Genomic DNA, 15059 nt, shown 5'->3' on the forward strand with positions numbered 1-15059 from the left:
TAGAAAGTAGAATATGGAAGAAGTGATGGGATTTCACACTGCCTGCTTAGGTTACTTTGTATTGCGACAGGTGTTAAGATGTGTTTCCCGAGATTACATTATGTTAATGTGAAATCCATTTTAGTAGATTAGTAAACAGGAAATTCTCCCTCTGGGCTTGAGGAAGGAAACAACCATGTTGTGAAACAACCACGTTGTGAACCTCTTCATACCTGTGAAGAGGGCCACGTGGTCGGGAGCTGCAACTGCCTCTAGATCTGAGAATGGGTTTCCATTCACAGACAGTAAGAAGCCTGGTCCCTCAGTCATATAGCCAAAAGAAATGAATTCTTCTAACAGTTAGATGAATTTGGAAGTGGAACCTTCCCCAATCAGATGAGAATGAAGTCTATTTGCCCCCTTGATGTGAGACCCTGAACAGAGGATCCAGTTAAGTTGTGCCTAGGCTTTTGAACCACTGAAATAGTGAGAAAATAAATGTGTATTATTTTACACTGTTAAGTTTGTGATAGGTCATTATGCAGCGATATTTCTAGAATGAGTCATAATTGCTGAGAATTCTGAATGGTATCAGTTTTGATAAAACTGAATTGAATATTATTATAAAATGAGTTGTTTTCATTATTGTTTTCTTTCTCTGGCATAAAATTGATGAGTGAGACATGTTTTTTCTAGACTGGGTAGACTCTAAAGTATAGAGTGGAAGAGGACAGTATATTCACATGTCAATACAATCTGAAAAATTATTATTGAGTAGTTCTTCCCTGAAACTGAAGTTCTCAGTTTTTTATTAGAATTTTTATCATGTCACCCCAGCTTCTGAGACTTCTGAGCTGTTAATAGGTCCTAATGGAATTCCTTCTACTTTTTCTAGCAAAAGATATTTTTCAGATTTACAAATGAAATTGGCTGTATTTGAGGGAGCCAAGATGGCATAACAGCATGGAAGTTTTGTGTGTGTCTCGCATCCATGAAATATAGCCAGACCAACATTTAAACCATCCTACACACCTAGAACTGATTGGAGGATTAACACAACAATCTGCACAACCTGAACCACAGAATTCAGCAGGTACATGGCATGGAGAGGTGAACTTGGGGAGAGAGAGAAGCCAGCAGAGGGCAGGGAGCCTCTTTTGCAGGCAGAGAGAGGAAGGAGAATGGGGCGGGGGGGGTGGGGTGGTGGTGGTGTGCAGAATACAGGAAAAGCACCCCTCCTCAGGAGCAGCTGTACAGAAAGTGGAAAATTGAAAACAGCCGCAGGGACTAAACTACAAAGGGAGAAAGGAGAAAGAAGAGGGTTTAAATTTCATTAAAACTGTAAATGGGAGCTCAAAGGGTGCAACTCCACAGCTCCATACCTGGTGGTGCCCTGGTGGGAAGGGCGAATCCCCAGGAACAGAGTGGGGTCCGGAGGTTCTCAGGCCACATGGGGAAAAGCAGTTCCACTGCCGGAAGGACATTTGGTAGAGACTGTTGAAGCCACCTGGTCCTAGCAGACCCCAGAAAACAGCCACATTAGCTGGTGCAGGAACAAGGTCCTTAAGGGTGAAGTCTGGTGCCCGATGTGTGTTGTGATTTTCCATAGTCCCTGAAATGCTGCTGCTACACTATCTCGTGAACTTTTTCTGGGGCGGGCTGGCACCTGGCCACAGTCTCAGGGCACCGGCAGCACCAGGGTCCCACAAGCGTTCCTGGGTGCAGCCAGCATTCAGCCATTGCTCTGTGAGACCCTCCCACAGAGGGGCGGAACGGGTCAAAGACGCAGTCCTTCAGAAGTAAGGGGCCGGAGAAAACAGCCGCATCTGAGACAAAACTCAGGAGAGAGGTACTGCCTGGGGCTTTGTCACAGACAGTGAAGAAGCAGGGAGTGGACGAAAGCTGAAGACAGAGGACAGTGCACGATTGCTGATTAGGGAGAACAGCGTTCGATACCTGGGTACCTGGGTGACGCCATTTTCATCGCTGCCACACATGCGCACACGCACCTACTAGTCCCGCAACAATCCACCCCAGTAGGCTGGCAGCGCCATCTAGTGGAGAACGGAGCCATTACACTGAGCCCCGCCCAAATGGGCCAACCTTGCTCTTCAAGAACACAAGTCTCACCCCCTTCTTAGTTTATGGACTAAGCTTTATAGCGCTGCACAGTCTGATTTCTAGGGGAAAACAAAGTAATTTCAGTCCTATTTCACTCTGTTAGCAGGTCCATATATTCAATTTTCTTTCTTTCTTTTTTCCTTTTACACTTCTTTTTCTTGAATACAGAAACAGAAAAAATTCATTTTTATTTTCAATTTTTATTAAAAATATTTTACTTGTTTTACTATATTTTTTACTTTTGTGTAATTTTTTTCAAATATTATTTTACTTCCATCATTTTAGTTTAGTCTACTTCAGTGCATTCACCTTTTCAAATTTTCAAAAAGTTTCCTTTTTATCTTTTTTCTTTTCCTTTTTTCAATTTTTAGTTACTTTTCTTTTTCTTGAATGCAGAAAGAGAAAAACTTCATTTTTACTTTCAATTTCTATTAAAAATTTTTTCTTTAATATCTTCTACTATAATTTTTGCTTTTATGTACATTTTTTCAAATTCTATTTTACTTCCATCATTTTATTTTAGTGTACTACAGTGTATTCACTTTTTCAAATTTTCAAACTATTTATTTTTTCTCTTTTTTTTCTTTTCTTTTTCTTGAAAACAGGAAGAGAAAAATTCATTTTTATTTTTAATTTTTATTAAAAATATTTCTCCTTTAATTTTTTTCTACTATATTATTTTGTGTAAGTCTTTTCAAATTCTATTTTACTCCCATCATCTCATTTTAGTGTACTTCAGTGTATTCATTTTTTAAAATTCTCAAATGATTTCTTCCCCCCCCTTTTTTTCTCCTAATCTGTCAAACCACTTTCAACACCCAGACCAAAACACACCTAGGATCTAGCATCATTTATTAGATGTGTGTGTGTGTGTGTGTGTGTGTGTTTAATTTTTTAATTTTAATATTTTTTTTAATTTTAATTTTTTTTATTTTATTTTTATACCTTGTTAATTCCTTTTCTCCTTTCAAAATGACAAAACGAAGGAATTCACACCAAAAGAAAGAGCACAAAGAAATGGCAGCCAGGGATTTAACCAACACAGATAGTAACAAGATGTCTGAACCAGAATTTAGAATCACGATAATAAGTATACTAGCGGGAGTTGAAAATAATTAGATCTCTTTCTGCAGAGATAAAAGAAGTAAAAAAATAGCCAGAATGAAATTAAAAATGCTATAACTGAGCTGCAATCATGGATGGATGCAGCGGTGGCAAGGATGGATGAGGCAGAACAGAGAATCAGCGATATAGAGGACAAACTTATAGAGAATAATGAAGCAGAAAACAAGAGGGAGATGAAGGCAAAAGAGCACGATTTAAGAATGAGAGAAATCAGTGACTCATTAAAAAGGAACAACATCAGAATCACAGGGGTCCCAGGAGAGGAAGAGAGAGAAATAGGGGTAGAAGGGTTATGTGAGCAAATCATAGTGGAAAACTTTCCTAACCTGGGGAAAGACATAGACATCAAAATCCAGGAAGCACAGACGACTCCCATTAGATTCAACAAAAACTGACCATCAGCAAGGCACATCATAGTCCAATTCACAAAACACTCAGGCAAGGAGAGAATCATGAAAGTAACAAGGGACAAAAAGTCCTAACCTACAAGGGAAGACAGATCAGGTTTGCAAGAGACCTATCCCCAGAAATTTGGCAGGCCAAGAAGGAATGGCAGGATATATTCAATGTGCTGAATCAGAAAAATATGCAGCCAAGATTCTTTATCCAGCAAGACTGTCATTCAAAATAGGAGAGATAAAAATTTTCCCAGACAAACACAAATTAAAGGAGTTTGTGAACATTAAACCAGCCCTGCAAGAAATTTTAAGGGGGACTCTCCTGATATAAATATACATATATAATCAACCAAAAGCATCAAAGATTAGAAAGGACCAGAGAACACCACCAGAAACTCCAGCTCTACAAGCATCATAATGGCAAGAAATTCATATCTTTCAGTACTCACTCTAAACGTCACTGGACTCAATGCTCCAATCAAAAGACATAGGGTAACAGAATGGATAAGAAAACAAGATCCATCTATATTCTGCATACAAGAGACCCACTTTAGACCTAAAAACATCTTCAGATTGAAAATAAGGGGATGGAGAACCATCCATCATGCTAATGGTCAACAAAAGAAACCTGGAGTAACCATACTTCTATCAGACAATCTAGACTTTAAAAGAAAGACTGTATCAAGAGATCCAGATGGGCATTATATCATAATCAAGGGGTCTATCCACGAAGAGACCTAACAATTGTAAACATTTATGTGCCAAATGTGCAAGCACCCAAATATATAAATCAATTAATCACAAACATAAAGAAACTCATCGATAGTAATACCATAATAGTAGGAGACATCAACACCCCACCTGGACGGATCACCTAATCAAAAAATCAGCAAGGAAACAAGGGCTTTGAATGACACACTGGACCAGATGGACTGAACAGATATATGCAGAACATTTCATTAAAGCAACAGAATATACATTCTTCTCCAGTGCACATGGAATGTTCTCCAAAATAGACCATATACTGGGACACAAATCAGCCCTCAACAAGTACAAAAAAATCAAGATCATACTGTGCTTATTTTCAGACCACAACACTATGAAACTCGAAAACAACCACAAGAAAAAATTTGGAAGGGTAACAAATACTTGGAGACTGAAGAACATTCTACTAAAGAATGAATGGGCTAACCAAGCAGTTAAAGAGGAAATTTAAAAGTATATGGAAGTCAATGAAAATGATAACACCACAACCCAAAACCTCTGGGACGCAGCAAAGGCATTCATAAGAGGAAAGTATATAGCAATACAGGCCTTCCTAAAGAAGGAAGAAAGATCTCAGATACACAACCTAACCTTATGCCTTAAAGAGCTGGAAAAAGAACAGCAAAATAAAAGCCAAAACCAGCAGAAGACAGGAAATGATAAAGATGAGAGCAGGAATTAATGCTATTGAAACCAAAAAAACAGTACAACAGATCAATGAAACCAGAAGCTGGCTCTTTGAAAAAATTAACAAAATTGATAAACTATTAGCCAGTCTGATCAAAAAGAAAAAGGAAAGGACCCAAATAAATAAAATCAAGAATGAAAGAGGAGAGATCACAACCAACACAGTAGAAATGCAAACAATAATAAGAGACTATTATAAGCAATTATATGCTGATAAAATGGGCAATCTGGAAGAAATGGACAAATTTCTAGAAACACTACCAAACACTACCAAAACTGAAACAGGAAGAAATAGAAAATTTGAACAGACCCATAACCAGTAAGGAAATCGAATTAGTAATCAAAAAAACTCCCAAAATCAAGAGTCCATGGCGAGATGGCTTTCCAGGGGAATTCCAAAAAACATTTAAGGAAGAGTTAATACCTATTCTTTTGAAGGTGTTCCAAAAAATAGAAATGGAAGGAAAACTTCCAAACTCTTTCTATGAAGCCAGCATTACCTTGATTCCAAAACTAGACAGAGACCCTACTAAAAAGGAGAAATATAGACCAATTTCCCTGATGAACATGGATGCAAAAATCCTCAACAAGATATTAGCCAACTGGATCCAACAATACATTAAAAAAAGTATTTACCACGACCAAGTGGGATTTATACCTGGGATGCAGGGCTGGTTCAATATCCACAAAACAATTAACGTGATTCATCACATCAGTAAAAGAAAGGACAAGAACCATAGGATCCTCTCAATAGATGCAGATAAAGCATTTGACAAAATACAGCATCTTTTCTTGATAAAAACTCTCAAGAAAGGAGAGATAGAAAGAGCATACCTCGAGATCATAAAAGCCATATACAAATGACCCACCGCTAATGCTAATATCATCCTCAATGGGGAAAAACTGACAGCTTTCCCCCTAAGGTCAGGAACAAGACAGGGATGTCCACTCTTGCCATTGTTACTCAACATAGTATTAGAAGTCTTAGTCTCTTCAATCAGACAACACAAAGAAATAAAAGGCATCCAAGTCGGCCAGGAGGAGGTCAAACTTTCACTCTTCGCAGATGACATGATACTCTATATTGAAAACCTAAAAGATTCTACCAAAAAATTGCTAGAATTGATTCATGAATTCAGCAAGGTTTCAGGATATAAAATCAATGCACAGAAATCGGTTGCATTACTATACACCAACAATGAAGTGACAGAAAGAGAAATCAAGGAATCAATCTCATTTACAGTTGTGCAAAAAACCATAAAATACCTAGGAATAAATCTAACCAAAGAGGTGAAAACTCTACACACTGAAAACTATAGAAAGCTTATGAAAGAAATTGAAGACACCAAAAAAATGGAAAAAGATTTCACGCTCCTGGAAAGGAAGAACAATTTTTGTTAAAATGCCGTTACTACCCAAAGCAATCTACATATTCAATGAAATTCCTATCAAAATAACACCAGCATTCTTCACAGAGCTAGAACAAATAATCCTAAAATTTGTATGGAACCAGAAAAGGCCCCGAATAGCCAAAGCGATCTTGAAAAAAAAAAAAACCAAAGCAGGAGGCATCACAATCCCAGACTTCAAGCTATTTTAGAAAGCTGTAATCATCAAGACAGTATGGTACTGGCACAAGAACAGACACTCAGATCAATAGAACAGAATAGAGAACCTGGAAATGGACCCACAAACTTATGGCCAACTAATCTTGGACAAAGCAGGAAAGAACATCCAATGGAATAAAGACAGTCTCTTCAGCAAGTGGTGCTGGGAAAACTGGACGGCGACATGCAGAAGAATGAACCTGGACAACTTTCTTACACCATAACACAAAAATAAACTCAAAATGGATGAAAGACCTCAATGTATGACAAGAAGCCATCAAAATCCTTGAGGAGAAAGCAGGCAAAAACCTCTTTGATCTTGGCTGCAGCAACTTCTTACTCAACACGTCTCTGGCGTCAAGGGAAACAAAAGCAAAAATGAACTATTGGGACCTCATCAAAATAAAAAGCTTCTGCACAGAGAAGGAAACAATCAGCAAAACTAAAAGGCAACCGACAGAATGGGAGAAGATATTTGCAAATAACATATCAGATAAAGGGTTAGTATCCAAAATCTACAAAGAACTTATCAAACTCAACACCCAAAAAACAAATAATCCAGTGAAGAAATGGGCAAAAGACATGAATAGACACTTCTCCACGGAAGACATCCAGATGGCCAACTTGGACATGAAAAAATGCTCAACATAACTCATCATCAGGGAAACACAAATCAAACCCACAATGAGATACCACCTTACACCTGTCAGAATGGTTAACATGAACAACCCAGGCAACAATAGATGTTGGCGAGGATGCAGAGAAAGAGGATCTCTTTTGCATTGTTGGTGGGAATGCAAGCTGGTGTAGCCACTCTGGAAAAGAGTATTGAAGTTCCTCAAAAAACTAAAAATAGAACTACCCTACGACACAGCAATAGCACTACTAGGTATTTATCCAAGGGATACAGGTGTGCTGTTTCAAAGGGACACATGCACCGCCATGTTTATAGCAGCACTATCAACAATAGCCAAAGTATGGAAAGAGCCCAAATGTCCATCGATGGATGAATGCATAAACAAGAGGTTGTGTACATATATACCCATACATACATACACCTACAATGGAGTATTACTTGGCAATCAAAAAGAATGAAATCCTGCCATTTGCAACTATGTGGATGGAACTGGAGGGTATTATTATGCTAAATGAATTTAGTCAGTCAGAGAAAGACAAAAATCATATGACTTCACTCATATGAGGACTATAAGAACAAAACAGATGAACATTAGGGAAGGGAAACAAAAATAATATAAAAACAGGGAGGGGGACAAAACAGAAGAAACTCATAAATATTGAGAACAAACTGAGGGTTACTGTAGGGGCTGTGGGAGGGGGGATGGGCTAAATGGGTAAGGGGCACTAAGGAATCTACTCCTGAAATCATTGTTGCACTATATGCTAACTAATTTGGATGTAAATTAAAAAAAAAATAGAAAATAAAAGAAGTTAAATAAAAGAAAATAGACATTGGCTGTATTTTCTGTGTAAGAAACTTAATATTTAAATGTTTTAATAAAACATGACAGAGATATATTACATAACTGAGAAAATTATAGGATATAAAAATGCTTCAAAATGAATAGGGAAAAAGAACTTTGGTGAACTAAGTTGTTTTCTGATAAATTTAAGCTTTTGTGAGTGAATGTAGGCTTTTATCTATATGGTGGTCATTCAATTACACAATGCAAAATTGGAAGTTACCAGACAGCTATATTTTACTTCATTCAAATATCTGAAAATGGCACCCAATCTGTTTTTGCTATAATTTTATGGATTTTTTGTGCTTATTTTATATGAAAGTGATGTCCAAGAACTGCTAAAGTTATGGGAAGAATACCTAAAAGTTAAGTGCTTACACAGCCATATGTAGTGTAAGTCACATGAAGTTTGTTCTTCATGTTTTCTGAGTATATTTAAAATAATGATACATGACCTGTTTGATGGTTCTGAACATTATTTCTTATACTTTGTGGTACTTTTTGACATACTGGAGGGGACTGGCTTGTGAAAAGCACCACCCCCCCCACACACACACACACATACACGCACAAGAATATGTAATGATAAAACTTAGTGACACAAAAATGGTCCTAGTTAAGGAAAAAAGAATATACTGTGGAAAACAGAATGAATTAAAAGAGTGCAGTTTAGATAGAGGGAGAGAGAGGAGAATTTTAACAAAACTTGAGAGAGGTTTATTAAGTATTTAGGGGCTCTGTGACACCGGATTCCCTGATTAGTAGGGAAAAACAATTTTGATGGTAAGAAAGGATTTCTCTTTTTTACTTTTGGGTGACTAGAGCATCTTCTTCTGCAAACTCTGGAGTCAACTGAAAGTCAGATGGGACAAGTTTTAAAAAGAGGAAAGAATAATTTCAGGCCTCAAAAGATAGAGGGACAAAATGCTAAGTTAACAATACTCTTTGTTTTGACTATATGTAATAGCTTACTGGGGATGTTAAAATTACTGACCAAATTGTAGCCTATAAATATTCATATAAAAACAGAATAAAATAGGGCCAAATAATCAAAATGACAACTCAGATTTACTAACTTTAATTCATGGCTTAAAAAAAGAAATGGAAAATGTTCTTTGTCCCTACTGAGATGACATCATTAAAGAGGAAACTTCTTCCACTTGAGTTGGGAAAACCGTCGGTTGAGTTCAGTATCACAGAAAGTAGTGAAAAGGATGGGCAGCAGGGTAGCCGGCTAGTAAGGGGAAGGATCAAAAACTAGCAAGAGTAACCACTGGGGCCCAAAACATGAGTCTGCAGCAAGAGGAACTTCCAAATCTAAAGAGCAAAGCTTCAGCAGTGTCGGAGGAGGCAACTTTGAGATGGGACCAGAACCAATGGTTGTGACCACTTGGGATCCTCCTAGGTGTTACAGCAAACTACTCATATCCCTGAGTAAGGCAGATTAGGTAAAGTTTGCTATCCCTCACAGCAGCAGGCTGGTGGAGATGAAGTCCAATGATAAGCCTGAAAGAAGGAGTAGCCAAAGCCAAAAACCCCAAATGGGAACAGTAATATATGAAGAGAAGAGAAATGTGCTTTATCTATTCTGAGCTACTTAACAGTCTTCTGTATGCCCTACCATTTCACTCATTATCCCATCATGTTGAGAGCATGGGTGTTTAAAACAAGATAGCCTCAGACAGCATAGTAGCTTGAGATATCTAAGAAAAAGGTACCTACTTCTTTGGGTCAGAGATTTCACATGTCTAAAGGGAAGGGGTAATGCCTTAGAATGACTGAGGTGCAGGGCCTCAGAGAGTGTCCTGGGGGCACAAAGTAAAGGCTAATTTGTTTGCCCTTTGTCATGCTCTCACCTCTGCCAGGAAGTACTGATCTAACAGTTCAATCCTGATGAGGTTATTTACCCTTCAATTCTCAGTTCTGATCACTTCCTCAGTGGACCCTCATTCCAACTCTCATTTTGGATTAATTCCATTTAGTTTATACTGTTACTAGAATTTGATATTATAGTTGGTTGTTACAATGTTAGTCCATCTCATTAGGTAATAAGTTTCTTGAAATCACTGACTATATCTTATCAATAACTGTAACCCAAACCCTGAACATAGGGCCTAGAATAGCATACTCATTAATGCTTTGCTGAAATGATTTGAATTAAATGCATGACAACTCACATCAAAAAGTCTTGCCTTATTTACTTTATTATAAAGCCCCAATCTGCCTTGTACTGTCACACTGGTACTTACTTTGCATGCTTTAGCTTGTAACTCGGATGCACTGCAATGTCTGTTTCTTTTCTGGACAGTCTTTGAGAACACAATTTAAGTCATCTGATTTTTCAGAATCCAGGCATCCACAGTACCAAGCACATTTTCAGTGCCCAATATGTGCTCATTGAGAACTTAAATAAATAAGTGGCTGGATGGTTGAATCTATTAAGACAATAACATTTAAAAACTAGGAAAATGACATGTAATGAATGCCTACCTTTTAACCCAGGATTTATACATTTGGTATGATATAAAGCATAATGCATTTTTCATTTATGCTTTAGTGAACCATAAAAAGAAAAGGCAAATTATCAAGTATAACTTCTTTTTGATCTATTAGCTGGTTAATCTTCATCATCTTCAAATCGAGTTTTATGTTGACTATTATTCCTATTTCATGACTAATATATTTTACTGACAGATTATTTTGCACAGTGGATGGTGGCAAGAAAACTAAATTTTCTTCATCTTAATAGTTTATTCATTTGTTTGTAAAGACAATTACCATGTCAATATATGTTAGCACTAACACAGGCTTAAAAATGTTCTATTTACTGTTCAGAATGTAATAATATCCTGTCTACACAGATCATGATTTAAGTTGTATCTCCTCAAATCTAATATGGTCCTGTCACACCTCAGCTTAGAGCTTACTGTGATATAGTTAATGAATGTGGAAGAAATCAATATAGGCTTCTTAGCATGGCCTACATGGTCTTTCACAGTCTCATTTTAATTCATCTCCAGCCTAATTTCTTAAACATCCTGTCATTAACCTCTGTAATAGCCACCCTGAACTCCTCACCATTCTCTATATGTGTCAGATTCTTAAAAAAAATCTACCTTTATTTCCTTTTTCTTTCTCTCTCTATTTTCAGTAGAGATCTTTCTTCCACACCCACTCCTATTTCCCTATTCCAAGGATCTATCTTGTTCTACCTGGACACTGTATATCTCCCCATTGGTCTACCCACATGATTTTTAATTAGCTTTCCATGGTGTATCCAGGATATAGTTACAAAATTCTGAAAATTGTTCACAATACATTACAAAATTCCAGTTGTTCATAGGATGAGGACTAACCAACATGACCTGCCCCACTTCTCCAGTCTCCCCAAATCCCATCTTCATTTTCATTATCTATGCTCAACCACCTTGCTTTCATTGCTTTTTTTTTCATTTGCTTCAAATATCATGCTCCCTTAACAGTACCATGATGCTTCCTTTACCTGGGAATTTCTTCTGGCATACCCTTTTCCACTTAGTAAACTCTTATTCATCTTTCAAATATCAATATAAAAATCATGGCTTTGGTTTTCCAGTTTCTTCTTGGATTGAAGAGCTGTGGAAAGAGTTCTGTTATCACCCTGACAAAACCAAAAATCCAGGCAAAATGCAAATTCATCACTTTTCTTGAACCAAAGAACTGAGGTCTCGGCACAACCAACTAATGTCCAATCTAAGGAGAGACTAAAGCCTGAGGGAATAGGTAGGACCTGAGCACTTCTCCACCTGGGATGATGTAGCCAAGCATGATACGAATAAGGCAGCTTGACATGTTAACAAATTAACTGCTGACTGCACATCAGTGTGAAGTTTGGAGACCTCAGGTGCTGTGTGTACAGGGGGGAGTTCACACTTGTAGATTTCTCCACATGCATCTCATAAGATATTCACAAAAAATTGGTGAAAGTTTTGGGGAAGGGTCTCTCATGGTGCAGGGTTGGGGGAGGGGAACGGTAATGTCAGCAGGAGAAGTGCAAGCCTCATTTAAATACTTCTTCCCCATCTGCCCTTACAGACCTTACTGTGGTAAAAGAACAATACACACTGCAGTTTTTAGGGCATTAGTGAAAACTAGTGAAAAAGTAATGGGGGACAGATCAGAATACTTGTTTATCCGGAACTACAACTGGAATAGGGATGAATATACTTTACTACTAGACTAAAACTTAATGAGTAACAGGTGAACAGTTCTCCTGCAAGAGGACCAGGATAGAGCAAGACTGGAGAGGAACTCTCAGGAACACTGAAAGGAGAAGACCTAAAGCTGAGGATGAATCAGAAATGATAAAACCATGTAGAAAACCATCCCCAACCTGAACACAAATTATCTCCAGAGGAATTAGGTGACCAAGGTGCACTGAGGATAGCAACAGCAACAAACAACCAAGCCAAGGCCACTTCTGTTTAGATGGCTTCAAATCTACACAATAAGGTCTAGCAGAAGGAAAGGCATGCTAACTTCTAGACCCCCCCCCAAAAAAAGTTGTTTACTTCAGTCTCTACTGTCTTAGAATGTCCAGTTTCTTTCTACAAAAGATTATGAAGTTTATGAAAAGGCAAATAATGAACAATGCATTTCCAAAAGACAAAAAATAATCAATAGAACCAGGCTCATATCTGACATATATATCAAAAAGCTATGAGCAGAATGTTAAAATCAATGCTATACAGTTGGCCCTTGAACGACATTGGTTTGACCTATATGGATCCACAGAACATAGATTAAAAAAAATTCACAGCACAGTACTATAAATATATTTTCTCCTCATGATTTTCTTAAAACATTTTCTTTTGTCCAGCTTACTGTATTGTAAAAGTACAGTATAAAATGCTTATAACATAGAAAATATGTGTTAATCAGTGGTTAATGTTACTGATAAGACTCCCAGTCAACAATAGGCTATTGGCCTGCAGATCACTTGTGGAGAGCTTTGGGTGTCTCTGGGTGTTCCAAATAGTCTCTCATGGCAGCGAAGCCCAAGCTTGCCCAAGCCCAAACATTTGCTGATGGAATCAGCAAGATGGGTTTTAGCAGCTGCTGGAGTCGAGTTTGATGAAGAATTCTTAGAAACGAGAACAGTGGCAGAAACTCCAGGATGGTAACCACCTACTGTTCCAACAAGTGCCGATGGTTGAAATTGATGGAATGAAGTTGGTGCAGACCAGAAGCATTCTCCAACTACATTGTGGAGACCATCATCTCTTTGGCAAGGACCTCAAGGAGAGAACCTGATTGACATGACTATGGAGGGGATGCTAGATCTCATGGAACTGATTGCTGTGCATCCTTTCCTAAAACCATATGATCAACAAGAAGACATGATAACATGGCCCAGAAGTCTATAATTAGATACTTGCCCATGTTTGAAAAGGTGTTTTTTTTAAATTTTTTTAAATGTTTTATTTATTTTTGAGACAGGGAGAGACAGAGCATGAACAGGGGAGGGTCAGAGAGAGAGGGAGACACAGAATCTGAAACAGGCTCCAGGCTCTGAGCTGTCAGCACAGAGCCCGATGCGGGGCTTGAACTCACGGACCGCGAGATCATGACCTGAGCCGAAGTCCGCCGCTTAACCGACTGAGCCACCCAGGCGCCCCTGTTTGAAAAGGTTTTAAAGGATAATGACCAAAAGGTTTCTTGTTGGTAATTAGCTAAGCCTTGTGGGTGTGATTCTACTCTAAACCATTCTGGCTCTGGAAGAGGAACTCCCCAATATCCTGTCTGAACCTCCCAGAGTTCTGCAGTGGAACTAAGTAATATTGCTACAGTTAAGAAATTCCTTGAATCTGGCAGCATGAAGAAAGCTCCTCTGGATGACATCTATTAAGAAACATCTACATCTTTATGCTGTAAAACATCACATTCATCTGTGAGTGAGAGCTAGTCCCTAGAGATTTCTGTGTCCACCGTAGCATTTGAACTGATGCCAGGCTGTCATGATCCCAGCTCTGTCATGGTGCTATGTATAATTGTCCCTAAGTTGGGTGTTTCATGTCAAGATCTTTGCTAGAAACATTGACATGTTTTTGTCCAGTGAATAATTGTTTTGAGGTTTTTCTGAGAACTTTTTTGGAGAGGCTGGCATTTAACTTAGATCTGATGTAGTTCCTCATTTCCTGATGACAAAGCTGAGTAAGACCTCATGTTCTCCCTTGAGTTTCTGTGTCCTCTCCTTATCCCATCCTAAATGCCCTCCAGTCTCTTCTTAATTTTTAGTGTTTAATAACAACAGAATATCTAGTGAATAACTCCTCTCAGCTGTAAAACATCCATGGTAGCACCGATTGTAGTCAATAGTAGCCTAAATAAAGAATTTACAAACAACCCCACCTTCCACGGTTGGCTACTGGGAGGAGTCAAAAGTTATAGGTGGACTTTTGGCCACACAGGGGGTTGGTACCTGTAAGTCCCCCTTATTGAAGTTTCAACTGTAATATGATAAAGTGACTAATAAAAGAAGTGGACAGTGTGCAGGATCCGATGGGTAATTTTAGCAGAGAAATGGAATCTATATGAAAGAAACAAATGAAAATGCTAGAAGCAAATAAAAAAACATGATTAAAGATTAAAAATGATTCCTATGGTCAACATACCCTGCCCCCACAAAAAAGAGGAAAAGACAAAAAAAAATCAATGGCTTTGAAGATAGGTAAAAAAAAAAAAAGGTATAAAACTAGAACAGAGGATCCAAGGGCTATTGGACAATATTAACTGTTTTAATAAATGCATTATTCTTGGAATCCTAGGAGGTGAAAAGAAAATGAAGAGGAGAAATATTTGAATAATGGCAGCAAATTTTCCAAAATTAGTCATACACACACACACACACACACACA

The 15059-nt window shown here is 38.0% G+C and overlaps 1 pseudogene; it reads left to right on the forward strand.

The window, feature by feature from the left end:
- The first annotated feature begins 13229 nt into the window (after positions 1-13229).
- LOC132676517 (glutathione S-transferase A4-like) lies at positions 13230-14050 on the forward strand (annotated as a pseudogene).
- The last annotated feature ends 1009 nt before the right edge of the window (positions 14051-15059 follow it).

This window comes from Panthera onca, chromosome C1 (genome assembly GCF_046562875.1).
Source record: "Panthera onca isolate mPanOnc1 chromosome C1, mPanOnc1 haplotype 2, whole genome shotgun sequence".
Classification (NCBI taxonomy): Eukaryota; Metazoa; Chordata; class Mammalia; order Carnivora; family Felidae; genus Panthera; species Panthera onca.